General features: G+C 44.2%; 2 long non-coding RNA genes across 2 annotated transcripts in view; one reads left to right on the top strand and one right to left on the bottom strand.

The window, feature by feature from the left end:
* The window catches only part of LOC123518945, a 109,155-nt gene that overhangs the window by 47,170 nt on the left and 44,898 nt on the right, over positions 1–17,087 (top strand). Inside the window, exon 3 of the long non-coding RNA XR_006678934.1 lies at positions 8,250–8,274. This is a non-coding gene — a long non-coding RNA (uncharacterized LOC123518945). The remainder of the gene's footprint in view (positions 1–8,249; positions 8,275–17,087) is intronic.
* Positions 1–17,087, bottom strand: part of LOC123518943 — a 62,537-nt gene that overhangs the window by 11,906 nt on the left and 33,544 nt on the right. Inside the window, exon 3 of the long non-coding RNA XR_006678931.1 lies at positions 3,574–3,611. This is a non-coding gene — a long non-coding RNA (uncharacterized LOC123518943). The remainder of the gene's footprint in view (positions 1–3,573; positions 3,612–17,087) is intronic.

A 17,087-nucleotide genomic window follows, 5' to 3' on the forward strand; every position in this document is an offset into this window, starting at 1 on the left:
CCGTCTTAGTAGCTCTTCGGTGCTTTGCTTAAGTCATGGTAGAGTTATTAGTGGGTATGAATGTCTATATTAAGTGGTTTGTAGTGGGTTCGTGTTGATTTATGTGAGGTTCTTGTATATAAAGTGAGTTGGTTTAGAATTACGTAACTTCATGGAGGTAGTAAGAAATTGTGGAAGATACCTGTTTCGTTTCGTTTTTTTTTTTTTTACGTTAATTGTCCATTTCCATTGTTGAGTGTGATCGTGTATTTGGCAAAAGTTAAATAACGTTATCTGCTTGTGATCGTAAAGGTGATGGCCGAGAACACACGAATGCTTACACTTCCTCTATTTCTTTTCCATCGTTGGAGTGTTTCCCCGTACACTTGTTAACTCCTTCAGTATCATGACGCGTTTTCATATTCATTCATAGTTACTATTTGGTGGTTTTATGCAGGATAAAGATAGTGAAGATTCTGACCACTAATCCTTGGACTTCCAGAGACCCTTCTAATGTAAATAAAATCGTCTAATCACACCCAAAACTCATGGTTAAAAATCCGTTCCAATAATGAAGGGGTTAACGAGAGAATCCCTATGCCAAGCCACAAACGGCGAGCCAAAGAGGAGGAGGAGGCGGCAAGCGTAACACAAGGAGACCAGCATCCACTTGTGTCAATAATCGCTATTCAACACACGCCAGTAATAAAAGGAACTCATGTTGCTTCTCTAAATACGCCAACGCGGGAAGGCCGACTGGACATCCCCTCACGTTTCAAAAACAGAAGGAAAAAAAAACTAGGAAACTTTTTTTATGTTTTCTCTTTTCTTTCCTTTGAGCGATGGGCAGCCGCCTGTACAGAGCCGGTAGTCCCACACAGACCTTCGGCTTTCCCTCCAGCGCCCCCGGGAAGCCAGCCAGGCAGTGCCGCTGACGTGGACAGAGGGCCTGGTCATTCCGGTGGAGGGGGGCGTCGCTATCACCGCTGGACAGGCCTCGGACGCGCCTGCCCCCCCCCCTCTCTCTCTCTCTCTCTCTCTCTCTCTCTCTCTCTCTCTCTCTCTCTCTCTCTCTCTCTCTCTCTCTCTCTCTCTCTCTCTCTCTCTCTCTCTCTCTCTCTCTCTGCTTCATTTCATCTCATCCAACATCCCTGACCTATTCTTTTCTCTTCCCTCATTCCTCCCTCTCCTCTCTGTCCCAATCCTCTCACTGCTCCTTGCTTCCCTCTCTTTCTTCCTTCCCCCTGCGGGTCATATAAGGAAGGGGAAGGGAGAGGGACGCTGACCACGCCCACCACTGCCGGAGGGAGGGGGCGAGTTTCGCCTCTGGACTAAGAAATTTGGTATTTTACTCTGCTAAAGTCAATTACAATTTAAACATCTGTGGTGCCATTGTTTGGTATATTGTAGTGGTTGACATGGAAAAGTCGGTAATGGACAATGTGTATCCCTTGCTGTTGTTGTTGTTGTTGTTGTTGTTGTTGTTGTTGTTGTTGTTGTTGTTGTTGTTGTTGATGATTAGGATTAGGGTAGTGATGATGATTTTGTTTGTTGTTGTTTGTTGCTCATTATTGGTGTTGTAATTATTGGTTGGTTGTTTTCGAACAATTACTGGTGCCTTAGAAATCGAGAATGGCGGCGGCGGCGGCGGCGGCGGAGTGTCCAAGGCGCAGCACGACCCACACAAAAAGTCGCCCCTAATTCGACTCCATATTATTTGTGCTGAGGCTTAGGAGGATCTCCTCCCTACGTATGAGCCGCATCATGAGCCGGGATGAGGGAGCGAGGGGACCATTGGTTACTCTCCCAGGGAGGGTTTAGGCCTACCCCGCCACCACCGAGGGACCGGCTCCCTTCCCCCCCCTCACCCACTCTCGACTCCACAATTCTGGAGGGTGACAGAGAGGGGCGTCGAAGAGAGGGGAAAAAAATAATCACTCATCGCACAGAGGTGTCGTCCCGGTGGGCCGCGAGGGACGCCGCGCCGCCGCTCCCTGAGGTGCGCACTTACCGGGAATGAAACACATCTATAGAAATGAGTGGAGGAAGAGAGAATGCGCAGACCCCCTTTCAATGACCACCGTAACTCCTAGAGCCTCTAAAGCTTAAGGCGAAGAGGGACATTGTCGTAGTGTTAACATCCTGCCCCGCGCCGCCACGCCATTCTGGCACCACGCAACCTCGCTCAGAAAGGCTAAACATTTTTTCTGACGGTGGCGTGGTGTTGGACTTTCAGGTTAGTTTGTCCTTTAAGGCCTTTGGACCATCGGCTAGTTGAAGAACAGAGTGCGTTTGAACAAGTTACTTTTGACTTTGGTGAACCGCACCCACAGATTTGTATATAATTGCATGTTTGTTTTTTGTTTTCTTTATGTAATATTCAGAAAGAAGTTGTTTCAGAAAGCGATGGCGTGTGTACGTAAGTCGTTTTCATGGCCAGTCTGAAGAAATGTGTGCTTTGAATAAAGTATTGTGAGTTCTGCGTAAAATGTATACAGATGGTGCATCATAATCTAATTGAAACACAGCGGGCAAGGTGGTCATGAATAAGGAAACATTACATTCTTGTGTTTTTTTATGGCTTTGCCCGACGCCATGACTGACTCTTCCCAGAAGTTACCCTGGGAAAGAAATTGTGTTTTGATGCAAAGTAAGTCCTCCCCAGGCGCCCGAGGGAAGAGGGGATGACCAGTGTCTTTTTATCATAATGTCTGTATCTAAGAATAAAGACTTTAAGTGGATAAATAAAAGATTAACAACAACCCACACTCAGCCCAAGTCGTGGCCTGAAGCGAACGTCCGAATGTGGCGGGGTCGGTCTTGTGGCCTCGTGGGAGCCACTCGCCAGGGCTCGCCGCCCCCCGTGGCCAGTCTATCTCTTATACTGACAACCACACGCCGCCCACCCATCCGGCAACCCTCCCACAACCTCTCCAAACCCCCAACCTCTCAGCCACGGCTCGAAGTCTTGTTATGTACCCAGCCACCACCACGCCTCTGTTCACCCCACCTCGCAATGAACCATCCCACTAATACCCAATGTCATCTCCCCTCCAACCACTCTGCCTCACCAGCCCCGGACTCCAGGCACCTCCACGCCGCCTTCCATTCTCCCCTTCCCCTTTACAAAGTCCCCCTCAGCCTTGCCCCCGCTGACTCCTCCACTGTTTAAAACCACGCCTGCTCTGCTCCTTCTTTCTCTCTCTCTCTCTCTCTCTCTCTCTCTCTCTCTCTCTCTCTCTCTCTCTCTCTCTCTCTCTCTCTCTCTCTCTCTCTCTCTCTCTCTCTCTCTCTCTCTCTCTCTCTCTCTCTCTCTCTCTCTCTCTCTCTCTCTCTCTCTCTCTCTCTCTCTCTCTCTCTCTCTCTCTCTCTCTCTCTCTCTCTCTCTCTCTCTCTCTCTCTCTCTCTCTCTCTCTCTCTCTCTCTCTCTCTCTCTCTCTCTCTCTCTCTCTCTCTCTCTCTCTCTCTCTCTCTCTCTCTCTCTCTCTCTCTCTCTCTCTCTCTCTCTCTCTCTCTCTCTCTCTCTCTCTCTCTCTCTCTCTCTCTCTCTCTCTCTCTCTCTCTCTCTCTCTCTCTCTCTCTCTCGTTACCTACCCATCTTGCGTCATCTTTGCGCCTCCTCGTCCTTTGATCTGCAACAGGAAATAGACAGAGTTAGTTGCACGGAGAGGTAAAATGAGGTGCGCGAAAGAGGTTTTTCAGAAAAGTTCTCGTGGGAGTTCTTAATCTCGACCCACAGTATTAGTTTTAGTAGTAGCAGAGTAGTAGTAGTAGCAGTAGTAGTAGTAGTAGTAGTAGTAGTAGTAGTAGTAGTAGTAGTAGTAGTAGCGGTAGTGGTAGTGGTAGTAGTAGTAATCTATATATAATGATAATTCTGTACAAAAATGGATATATAGATTCATTGTTTCTAATCTTAATTTTGTGCAAATGTCGAACTTTGACAAAAAAAAAAAAATTGTAACGTTTAACTCATTTATACGTAATTGTTTCTTATTTTATTTCTTTTGTTAATCGGTCTACTCTTGTATGATTTAAGACTCTCTCTCTCTCTCTCTCTCTCTCTCTCTCTCTCTCTCTCTCTCTCTCTCTCTCTCTCTCTCTCTCTCTCTCTCTCTCTCTCTCTCTCTCTCTCTCTCTCTCTCTCTCTCTCTCTCTCTCTCTCTCTCTCTCTCTCTCTCTCTCTCTCTCTCTCTCCTTCATTATCTAACACTTTCCTCACTGCAATCTTTTTAAGCTCACGTGACAACACCTGAGAGAAGTAGCCGAACCAGTCTCGCGTCCCTCCCTGCCACGCTCATAATCTCGTCTTTACAAACCCCGCGCCTGCCCCGCACAACGAGACACCTTCTTTTGAGTCACGCAGCAGGAGTCCTCGTAGGCAACAAATTAGACTTTTTTTTATCGGCTCAGGAGATAGTAAGGCCATATTAGTCCACGCCACCCTTGAGTTTTTTTTTGGTCTTTTCCCCTTTTCTCCTTTTTGTTTTCTTTCTTATCTCCTTTCTGTCTTTTCTTCGATCTTTCCCTTGTACACTTCGAACACATCTTTTCTTCTTTCCATCCCTAAGGACCTGATGACAACACTTTTCCGCTGATTAACGCGGCCGCCCACCACGCTGACACCACTCTGGCACCACCTTGGCACCTAATAGCACTAATAAACTGAAAGAACCAACGTCCCAGTGTCTCGCTATGAACGACCCATTAGGCAAGTTAGTATAGGCCCTTCTCCACCTATCCCACCCTCCTGCTCTTCCGCTCTCCCTCCCTCCCACCCATCCTGCAGCCCTGGCCGTAAGTAAAGGTCCCTACAGCAGGAGATAAACGAGCGTGTGACTTCAAATTCCCTTCTCCTTCGGGAACCAAATGATGGTGTCCAATTTTGATAATACATCCGGCGTTTCTCTTGGCCCTCTTTAGTGTGTATATGTGTGTGTGTGTGTGTGTGTGTGTGTGTGTGTGTGTGTGTGTGTGTGTTTGTGTGTGTGTCTGTGTGTGTCGGGGGAGGATAGTGTGTCACTTTGTGGAAAATTAATTATTCAGCATTTTTGTGTTTTCTAATTTTTGTGAGTGTTTATTGTATGTTTTTATTGATAATGTAGTTATGGCATTATCAATATTAGGAGGAAAAGGAGTGGTAGTGTTAATGATAGTAGTGGTGGTGGTGGTGGTTGAAGTTGTATTCTCAGTTAATAACGCCCTTGCTTTCATATGATATTCAAGACAGTCACCATCATCATCATCATCAACAACATCGTAGTGGTGGTTGTGGTGATAGTGGTGGTTGAAGTTTTATTTTTTATTTATTTATTTTTTTTTTGCATTATGATATTCAAGACAGTCACCATCATCATCATCATCATCATCATCATCATCATCATCATCATCATCATCATCATCATCATCATCATATGGGAGGTGGTGGCGTAGTAGTGGATAAGGTGGTGAGCGTGGGATCGGGCAGATGTCCACGCGTAGGTTCGAATCCCACCACATACCGCTTTGAAGTTATGTCATTTGTCGAGTGATTAAGTTACCTACATGTCACCATGATACCCAGCTAGGTTCTAGATGGTTACACCAAATATGCCCTTAGGTGGTGATATGGCCCCTAATATGGAAACCACTATAAATAAAATTGCCTACACTACTAATGGGCGGAAGCTGAACAGCGCTTCCCACATTTAAGTATGCCTACAGGCGCTTTAGGCCATAACATAAAAAAAATGAAAAATCATCATCATTATCATCTGCTTTTCTCTATATCTTACCATAGCAACAATGATCTCCTATCCCATCCTTTTTGCCTCCACCCCTCTCCCTCCTCCTCCACAATCTTCACCATATATATGTTCATCTTCTTTTGATTAGCAGGTTGACAGGCGCCTCGGAGGTCTAACTGGCAACCCGCAGCGGCGTAGCAACTGTTACCAAATCCTTGTCAGTTCTTACCTCACTACTCAAATCCAAAAACCATAGAATCGTAGACCGTCATTTTCACTTTTTTCTTCACTTCTCTCCCTCCCTCGTGTCTCCAGTTGTAGTTATTTTGTGCCTGATTTCACTTGGTTCTCTCTTTATTTCCATTTTTTATATTCCTTCTGTGTCTTCCTGGTGTTTTGTTCTGCTTTGTGTTCCCGTCACGAGATGAACGGAAATGAAGCGTTAGGAAAAATGAGGAAAAGAAAGTATTGGTGACATGTTAGCTCTCTCTCTCTCTCTCTCTGGTTTTCATTTTGTTGTGTTTAGGGTTTGCGTCTATTTGTTTAATGCTTATTGTGTTTTATGCCTCCGTATTTTCTTACTTATCCTGTAGAACTTGTTGCCGTTGTTGTTGTTGTTGTTTTTGTTGTTGTTGTTTTTTGTTACTGGTCTTCTTCTAATTCTTCTTTTCTTCTTCTTCTTTATCATCTTTCTTTTCTTTCTGCTCCTTCTTCTTTTCTTCTTCTTCTTCTTCTTCTTCTTCTTCTTTTTTCTTTTTTCTTCTTCATAATCACCTTTCTTACATTCCTCTTCCTCCTCCTCCTCATCATCCTCGTCATCCTCCTCTTTCTTCTTCTTCTTCTTCTTCTTCTTCTTCTTCTTCTTCTTCTTCTTCTTCTTCTTCTTCTTTTCTTTGTCTTTACACACACACACACACACACACACACACACACACACACACACACACACACACACACACACACACACACACACACACACACACACACACTGAGAGAGGCGTCATTATGAATATTGATTATGGGAAACACAAGATTAATTTTTCCCACACCTCCTTTGACGTCTTCTCGCCCGTCGTGTTCAGATAGCGAAGTGCCTCCCCCCTATCTCCCTCCCTCCCTCCCTCCCTCTTCTCGCCTCCTGCCTCCCTCTTCTCGCCTCCAACCTCCCTTTTCTCGCGCCCTACCTCAGCCTTCCTTATCCAACCCAACCCTTCTTCTAGTTATCATCCACCACCCCTTGTCTCTCGTCCCTCGTTCCATTTTCTTTCCTGAATCTCCGCTGAGGAATTAAGCATTTTTGGGGAAGTCTTCGAAGTGACCCGATTAAGGGAGGAGGAGGAGGAGGAGGAGGAGGAGGAGGAGGAGGAGGACAACAACAGTGAGAATAACAAACATAAAATTCGTAACACTATTTTCTTCCTAGACACTAAAGCACTCTCTTAAACCATTACATATGCAGATTACCAAAAGTTATGTATTTTCAGTGGTACTTTTTTCTTATGTAGGAGAGAGGGCCAGCCAAGGGCAACAAAATATTAAAAAAAAAGGTCCACTTGAGAGCTGGCTCCCTAGAAGATTAGAAAAGCGTTAGCCAAATTAGGAAGCAAATGTCTTGATACCTCCCTCTTAAAAGCAGTCAAGTCGTAGGAAGTCGGAAATACAGAAGCGGGTAGGTATGATAGTGATATAATCTACGAGGGCCAGAAAACAGTGGTATGGTCGATGAAGTAACGAATGAGACAATAGAAGTTAGCGAGGTTATGAGAGAAGTATCTGTGTTGACTTGGTGCTGACCATACGCCCCCATCCTCCCTCTTCCCGCCACCCTGCACTCTTCTTCTTCTTCTTCTTCTTTTAACCTATTTCGCTTTGCATCGCTTTGTAGGTTGCAACATATTCTGTCTTCTATAACCCCTTAGCGTCTACTGCCTCCCTCCGCTCATTCGCTTCAGTCTTACTGTTCAGCTTCTTTTTCTTTTGTCACTCTCTGTTCTGCACTCTTGAACCTTACTCCTGTCCCTTTTTCTTTTTTTCTTTTTTTTAACGCTTCTAATGTCTCACTTCCCCTTATCGGTTTTTTTTTTTTTTTTTTCATTTTTTACCAGCGCATATTCCAACCATTTTTTCCTTCTTTCCTTCCTGCATCCTCCTCGTCATCGTCAGCCTCTCCTCCTCCTCCTTTACCACCACCTACTCCTATATCTACCTCCTCCTCCTCCTCCTCCTCCTCCTCCCCGTTTCCTGAATAGCAGTAGGAAGTCATGACGGAGAGGAAGACTGACGAAGGCCTAATGGTGAATGTGCAATAAAATAAAATAAGATCCGGACTTGAAATTCATCTCAGAAACGCAATTTTTTTTTTTTAGGTGCATTTCTATTTGTATGAGGGAAATCTGATCTGCCTGACGATTTTCTTTTTCATTTAATTTATTCTTTTATATATTATTTACAGAGTTAGGTTTGGGGGTGAATATTACTTTGGGTCTTCAGAATTTTGTCCTTACATGGTTTTCCATCATTTATAATTTTCTTTTTTCTGTTTTTTAGGTATGTGGAAGCTGCTGAAGTGACGGTGAGTGTTGATAGTAAGAGTTATAGGAGTAGTGGCAATAGTAGTAGTAGTAGTAGTAGTAGTAGTAGTAGTAGTAGTAGTAGTAGTAGTAGTAGTAGTAGTAGTAGTAGTAGTAGTAATGGTGGTGATATTTCGTTAAAAGAGACATAAAACGCGCAAAATACCGTGATGGAAGGAAACTTAATGTTACTAGTCCATCATGTGACAGATCCAACACTGCAGACAGTCAGCGAACGAATAAGATAAATAGTAAATAGAAAAAATAAATAAATAAGTCACTCAAAATCAAACAAAGTTAAACAAAAATAACGTTGAACTTCTCTCCCTATCGCAAAAAATTTCTGAACTAAATCTTTCACCAAGACAAATGCCGGTATTCAGAAACACCTTTCCCTCGCACTACGACAATTATACAAGGCCATAGAAACAACTAGCCGGGTTTTCAAGACAGTTTCTTCTTTTAATAAACCAGAAATAATCACCAAAACCATAAAAAATACCCTTCAAAACGCTAGTATCTTCAACCGGAGCCTTTGGAAAACAGTGATGGTGAGAGACTAAAGTGTTTCAGAATATGGGCATAAAAAAAAATAACGTAAAAACATTACTAAGACAGAAATGTAATCACGCGCTCAACCTTTCCGGTGTGGATTACTCCTCACCACTGAGCACACGAGGACAAGCTGAAGTGACCCAAACAAGCAAGGTCTTTTCTCCGGCGTGAGGATAATGCCGAAGACAAATTGAGGACGGGCGAGGGTGTGTGTCCCCGTGGGCCGCAGCGAGGGGGCACGATTTTGTCCGAAGCCACTCTGAATTATAGGAATGCGAGTAGGAAATGACACCAATATTTCATTTTCTGACAAATGACACGGTTACAGCGGAGATAGGAGGGAGGGAGGGAAGGGCGGGAGGGAAAATGGGGGCGTGGGAGGAAAGGAAAGGAAGGGAGAGGAGGAGAGGGGCTACGTTGAGGGATGGTGGTGGAGAGGGCAGGAGAGATGTAGGAGGAAAGTTGTTATGGTGGTGAAGGAGAGAGGGAGAGAGGGAGAGAGAAGGGAAGAAACACAGGAGATGAGAGAGAAAACCCGAGGGAGAAAAGATCCACCGTCGCCCTCACCATCACCATCACTATCATACTTTTAAGAATAGAATACGAGGATGAAAACGAAGTATAAAAAAAGACTGTGGACACTGGAAACGTAAAGGAAAAGAAGAAGAAAAAGGAAGAAAAAATTATAGAACCAATAAACCTATGATATCGAACAAAATTAACTGAAAAGTATTTAGATAAAGATATTACTCATCTTTATCCTTTTCTTTTTGGCATTAATTGAATTAAAAAAATTGTAATGCGGTAAAAAGATTAAAAGTAAAGAGTTGTTATTGTCTTCGTTTTCCTTCTCACATATTACAAAAAAAGGAAAAAAATCACACATAGCAAATCAGTTTCATATAACATCACTAACTCTCAACATAATTCTGGTGAAGGTATCTCTTGTGATGCAAACGCCCACCCAGCCACCCACTGAGTCATGCCGCGCCTGCTGAGTCAGTAACACCCAGCAGAGGGACCCGCGAGGCAGTTGACCCTCATCTCACTTTCATGCTGCATTTACAGGTCATACATACAGACGGAGGTGAGACGGAGCGAGCCCCTCGCGGCCACATAAAACTTGCAGCCTCGTTCAACATTGCGTTCATTTCTCAGCGTGTGATTACTCCGACGTGGCGTGACGTGATGGAGCACTGAAGGCCGCGGTAAATGCTCGCACACTAAGCATCCAGGTCTGGCGAATGCGTGGAAAATTGTTTAGATTATTCAGCCTTTTCTCGGAATTCAGTTCATGCAGGGAAGGTTTTTTTTTTTTATGAAGGAGCATCGAATGGCAACAACGCTGTGCTGACCCCTCGCCGCCGCTGCCTGGCTGATGCCGTTTCACCCGAGTTTTATTTCTCTATTTATGTTTCCCTCATAAATATTTACAGTTTTAAAAGGCAGCAGGAAGGAACATCTTGCGTGTAATTCATAGGACGAAGAGGGCATGAAGGAGGTGAGTGTCGGTGGTGGCCAGCAAAGGAAGGTGTGGGGCTCGAGCTGGCAACACTGGCCACCGCCCTTGTTATTCTGAAAGGATATTAGAGCGGGAGAAATATGTCCATCGCCAAGGGTCCGCGTTCTGCCATTTCCTCGCTCGCTGAAGAACATAAATCTAGAAATTCTTCTTTTACCATGAACATCCCACGGCGGAATGGTGGAGAGCACGGGAGAGGAGAGGAGGGGACGGGGGAGAGAGATGGGTAAGGGGTGAGGGACGGGGGCTGGCTAGGGAGGCGGGAGAGACGGGCAGGCAGGCAGCTCCCCGTTGGTCCCCTTCCATTCACTGCCTCCCTTGCCTTCCCTCCCTGCTCCCCTGCCTCTCTCTCTCCCTTCTCTCAGCACTGGAGGGAGAGTAGGGGCCTTAGGAGAGGGAGAGGATGGACCACACTGTTGTCATTTCGTGTTTTTTTTTCTTTTTCTTCTTTTCCCTTTCCGTAAAGATATTCTGCGTGGTAGTATTGGCTTCTGCAGATTTTGTTGGAATAGGCCAAGTTGTATTATTGTTGTTGTTGTTGTTGTTGTTGGTATTAGTAGTGGTGGTGGTTGTGAACTTTTTACATTATAATCAATCACTTATTGTCATGTGTCTATGTGTCTTAATTCACATTAGTTTGACATACCATGGAGAGAGAGAGAGAGAGAGAGACCCATTTTTATTGTGTACTCTCTCTCTCTCTCTCTCTCTCTCTCTCTCTCTCTCTCTCTCTCTCTCTCTCTCTCTCTCTCTCTCTCTCTCTCTCTCTCTCTCTCTCTCTCTCTCTCTCTCTCTCTCTCTCTCTCTCTCTCTCTCTCTCTCTCTCTCTCTCTCTCTCTCTCACCTCTCCTCCTAATGCCTCCCAACGGACACAGCTTCCTCGGTAATGAAAACACATCTACAACATTGATGCTCTTCCTCCTCCTTCCTCCTCCTCCTCCTCCTCCTCCTCCTCCTCCTCCTCCTCCTCCGCCTCCTCCTCCTCCTCCTCCTCCTCCTCCTCTTCTCCAAACGTCCGCTCTCTCTCTCTCTCATCTCTCTCTCTCTCTCTCTCTCTCTCTCTCTCTCTCTCTCTCTCTCTCTCCATCTTCCCCTTCGTACACTTTTATTCCTGTCTCCTCTTCCTTTTTCTCTTCCAAGAACATTCTTCGTCAGAATTGTTTTCTTTTCCGGTTTCCTTATCTTTTTCATTTTCTTCCTCTATTTCACTCTTTTATCTTCTTGTCTTCCTTTCCTTCATCTTTTCCACTCTTCTTCTCTTAATCCTCTTCCCTTCTCGCTTTTTTTTTTTCGTCTTTATTCACTCCTCCCATTCTTTTCCTTTTGCTTTCCTTATCACGAAAATTATCTGGCTTTCTTTTCCTCCTGTGTTTTTTTTTTCTTTCCTCTTCAGCCTTCTACTTTTTCCTCTCTTCCTTTTGTGTTAATTTTTCTTTCCCTCTCTTTTTTTGCATATTTACTTTCCTTTCCCCTATCTTTCTGCATCGTTTACTTTTCCTTTCTATTTCTTTCTTTCATATATTTTTTTCACTTCTTTTTTCCCTGCCTCCTATTTTTTCCCCTCTCTTCATTTCCCTTGCTCTATTTTCTACTCTCTCCTATCTCCAGTTTATCCTATTTCCTTGTTTTCCTATTTGTTTAGTGTCTTTTAATCTTTCCCATATACACTTTCCCTCTTTCCTTCTTCTCATTTTATTTTCTTCCTCCTCTTCTTCTATTTCTTGCCTTCTTCTACCAATTATCCACTCTACTTTCCTCCCTTTTTTTTCCTCTCCTTTTTTCTCTCTCCCTTGTTCTTCCATTCCTTGCCATCTTCTTCCAATCATCACCCCTCCAGTGATCTGAAGGAGGCGTGAGGAAGGAAGGTGGTGGTGGTGGTGGTGAAGGTGGTGGTGAAGGTGGTGGTGATGGCGGTAGTGGTCAGAGCGTTAGTGTGGCGTAAAGAAAATGGGGAACTATCATGAAGAAAAACGTAACATAAATTGGAAATATAATTGTGCGGAAAGGAAAGGAGAGAAGGAGGGGTGTGTGCTCTCTCTCTCTCTCTCTCTCTCTCTCTCTCTCTCTCTCTCTCTCTCTCTCTCTCTCTCTCTCTCCATGAAGGGTTTAAAAGAAGGAACGAAAACAAATAAGAAAAATAATGTGATCGATTCTATTATTTTGATTTCCTTCCATAAAATAAAAGATGAAATGAAGAAATGAAGAAAAGTAAATGCCTGTTAGATTTATTTACATGTTTATTTACTGAAGGGAAGAATTTATACTCGTGAAAATGCATGAAATAAACAAGAAAAAATTGAATTATTTTAGAGAGAAAACATCCAGATCAGAGAGAGAGAGAGAGAGAGAGAGAGAGAGAGAGAGAGAGAACTAAAGAGCAGATGAAGCGGCGAGGCGGTGGATGGAGTCAGTCGTTTGGGGGCAGGAGTGTAAAAGCCTGTAAGGATGTAACGACGGCATTGATGTGTAGCAGAGATTATGGCCGGCGCCTCCGGGGACCCATGGCGGGGTACTACATGGCCTCTCTCTCTCTCTCTCTCTCTCTCTCTCTCTCTCTCTCTCTCTCTCTCTCTCTCTCTCTCTCTCTGTCTTTTTTTATTCCTTCCTTCCTTCAATTTTTTTTCTTTTACACACTCTCTCTCTCTCTCTCTCTCTCTCTCTCTCTCTCTCTCTCTCTCTCTCTCTCTCTCTCTCTCTCTCTCTCTCTCTCTCTCATTCCTTCACTTTTTTTCTTATCCTATCTTAAATTTGTGTTTATTGTCTTGAAATCAATGTATATTTTCTGTTTTTTGGTACATTTCGACTCTCCGTCATTCTTGTTGTTGCCTATTTTCGTGGTCAAAACTAAAGAGAGAGAGAGAGAGAGCGTCCCACAACTTGACCGAGCCCCATTTCGAGAGCCTCCCCGTAGCGACCATCCCAGCAGATCTCCCCCCCCTCCCCCTTTCCTCTCGTTTGCCCTTCTCTTCCCCTCTCCCTCCTCTCTTCTCTCCCTCCTCCTGCCCCCATCAGCGGCCGTCCCCTTCGTCCATAGTTTACCGAGAGAAGGTCACCGGGGGGCCCTTTGCCTTCTCCCCCTTCCTCCTCTCTCTCCTCCTCCTCCTCCTCTTCCTCTTCCCCTCTTCCTTCCCCGTCTCTTCTTTTTCTTCCTACCTCGTTTCTTCCTCCTTCCATTTTTGACCTCCCATTTTTTTTCTCTTTCTTTTTTCAACGTATTTTTTTCTTACACTGCTCCATAATCTTTGCGTTTTATCTCTCTCTCTCTCTCTCTCTCTCTCTCTCTCTCTCTCTCTCTCTCTCTCTCTCTCTCTCTCTCTCTCTCTCTCTCTCTCTCTCTCTCTCTCTCTCTCTCTCTCTCTCTCTCTCTCTCTCTCTCTCTCTATCTCTCTCATTGTCTTTTTTATCTTCTTTTTATTTACAGCATTACAGATAGAGAGAGAGAGAGAGAGAGAGAGAGAGAGAGAGAGAGAGAGAGAGAGAGAGAGATGCGTGATAGAGAGATATGATAATCAGCAGAGGGGGAGAGAAGGGGATGAAGTAGAGGAGATATGGACACACTCAGGATGGGGTGTGAAGGGAATGGGAGTAAACTTAGCCTTCCCTTCATCCCATCGCCCCATCATCCCATCGCAGAGGGGGGGGGGTGAAGGGGCTTGTGGGTAATTGAAAAGCCCTTTCCTTCACGGCTAGTACAACAGGAAAGGAGAAGAGGAGAGGAGAGGTACGAGAGGAGGAGGAGGAGGACTAGGAGATGAGGGGAATGAGGGGAAGTGGATTAAGAGGACGCAGTTTCTCCCTCACAACAACCCTGAGAGGTCTTAGTGAAGGGAGGAGGAGAAGGAGGAGGAGGAGGAGGAGGAGGAGGAGGGGTGGAAGTTAGAAGGTTAAGACTATGGAGTGAACATAGACAGACTGGACTTTGGTATATAGGAAGAGGAGAAGGAGGAAGAAGAAGAAGAAGAAGAAGAAGAAGAAGACGAAGAAGAAGAAGAGGACCAGCAGGAGGAGGAGGAAGAGGAGGAGGAAGGATAGGCTGGAGAGTAGGTTCGATTGGGGTGCGTCTATTAATTCGGGAAATGGAGCATATTTATTAGGGTGGAGCATAAGGGGCGGCTCCCACGGGTGGCATACTGAACCAGCGGCTATTGGAAGCTGGAGCGGTAACTCTGGCTGCCTCTTGTTCAGCGCCACTCTTGCTGCAGTTCCTAATGGTGGTGCTCCGGTGCTGGGTTACTTGAGTGCTTGGTTACCTGAGTGCTTGGTTATATGAGTGCTTGGTTACCTGAGTGCTTGGTTGGTTGAGTGTTTGGTTACCTGAGTGCTTGGTTACCTGAGTGCTTGGTTACCTGAGTGCTTGGTTGGTTGAGTGTTTGAATGCTTGAGTGCTTGTGTGCTTGAGTGCTTGTGTGCTTGAGTGCTTGTGTGCTTGAGTGCTTCAGTGCTTGAGTGCTTAAATGTTTCTATTATTGGGGTTTATATGAAGGATTTTATTTCTTTATTTCTTTATCTATTTATTTTATTTATTTTGTTCTTTATTTATTTGTTTATATATATTTTTTTTTGTGGTTGTTGGTTTCTTTACGAGACGGAAGTACGAATTATGAAAGTAAATGTAAGAATAAACCCAAACTTTTTTTTCTGTCTTATTTTCAATTTATTTACGTATTTAATTCACATATTTATCCCGTTTTATTTTTCTAACTGTGTGTTTGGATCTGCGACATGTCTCATTAATAACAGAAAATGAGGATGGTCTTTTTGAATGGACAAAAAGTTACGATTGTAAATAATATGAGAAATGGACATTTTTTTTCTTTCTAAGCCCTTTGATCAGTTTTCCATATACGTAAAATGCAGATATGATGTTCAAAATAAAGATGTAACGATTAATTAAGAGCTCTGTGTCTCTGATATTCTGTCTTTCAGCGTTGAGTTTCGTGATTTTTTGCACGTTTCCTTGCTTCCCTTCCGGCCATTTTGTCTCGCCCTCCCCTCGGTGACCCTTGTCCATTCCTAATGGTGTCAGAGAGAGAGAGAGAGAGAGAGAGAGAGAGAGAGAGAGAGAGAGAGAGAGAATTGCTTGACTATCGAACCAGAAAACGATCAAGAAACTAACTAAAAGAAAAAAAAAAAAGAGGGAAGAGAATTTTTCCATAATCTCAGCCTCACTTCCCTTTCTATGATTCCCCCCACGCCATCCCCTTCTCTTTTCCCCACTCTCCTGGAAGCTTGTTGCCAATTGCTGGATGCATTTTGATAGGGGGAAGAGGGAAAGGAAAGGGGGGAAAGGAAAATGAAAATTGTAGAACGGCCGCCGGAGGGAGAAATTATAGTGGTCAAAAAATTATGCATCGGAGGGTAAAATCTTCGGCAGCGTCCACTCCCTTCCTCTCTCCCCTCTCTCTCTTGTTGCGTTCCCCTCGAGGTGCCATGTGGCCGATTTCCTATTCACTCTTCCCCCTCTGCGTTCTTTCTAGCCCTTGAAATATGTTATAGTTGAGTCATGCTTCCCTCTTCAGCCATTTAAGGTGATTCTAACTATGCGGTGTCCAGGAAGGAAGGTCCGTTGTTAAGTGGTAAGTTTCCGAAAGCTGTAATTCTCGTGCAGTATTATCGATTTTATTCCGTGAGGGTAACAAGTCCCCATAATGAACCTTGAATCCATTCCCGGCCTAGAGATGCGATTCGCCAGACTCTTATGGTGGACTTGGAACCTGTTGTCGTAATATGATGAAGCCCCACGGTACTCATAATGATGGAAAACGATTATAAAGTTGGTGCCGCCGTGGTACAGTGGAACCATGCGTGATTTGGGGTCCGAGGGGTCTCCAAGCGCACGGGTTCGAATCCTATCCACGGTCCGAGTGTAGGTTGGGCTTCCTCACTCGGGGCAACGGTTTCCTAGCGGGTGGGCCATTTGAGATAGGAGGTACCCAAAAAGGTATCTCCTTTAGCCCATAAATTCCCGTGAAAAGACCACAACGTATAAATAAAAAAAAAAAGGAAAGTAAGAATGAGTTAACCGCTTCAGTACAATGACGCGTTTCCATATTCATGCTCCTTACTATTTGTTGATTTTATGCAACTTCAGAAACTTATGTCGGGGACTGAAATAGTGAAGACTGTGTCTATTAATCTTTTTTACCTCCGTAGACCCTTCCTAATGTCGATAAAATGATTTAATCGTATACAAATCTCAAGGTAAAAATGTGTCCCAGTATTGAAGGGGGTGAAGAATTAAGTTTAAGGTTCATATGAGATTCTCCGGATGCTTAGTGTATGTGGAATCGCTCTTTTTACGAGATATGATAGACCAGAAGATACTGATGATGGAAGATGATTAAAAAGGAGAAAAGAGAAGAAATAAGTAAATAAATAAGATGTTCATAAGCGATTCACCAGACGATAGTGAACTTGTAACCTCTTTTCGTAATATTTTGAAGCCCCACGGGAAAAAAAGAATAAAAAGATGAAAAGTGGGAAAATAATAGAAAAAAAGGATTTTCGCATACGATTTACTAGACACAGAGTGGGTTGCGATCCTCTTCCTTAATATGATGAAGTGTCAAAGGTACTAAATAATGAAAGAAAAAAAGAAAGTAAAAAAAAAGTGACAAAAATAGAGGTACGTGTGAAAGGTTGGGTGTGAGACTGGCCAGGCTGATAACATTTTTTTCCCCTCTTCTCTTTCCGTCAGGGACAATTGTCAATTACGGGACGCCATTTTGCCTGGCCGGC

This window comes from Portunus trituberculatus, chromosome 44 (assembly GCF_017591435.1).
Source record: "Portunus trituberculatus isolate SZX2019 chromosome 44, ASM1759143v1, whole genome shotgun sequence".
Lineage (NCBI taxonomy): Eukaryota > Metazoa > Arthropoda > Malacostraca > Decapoda > Portunidae > Portunus > Portunus trituberculatus.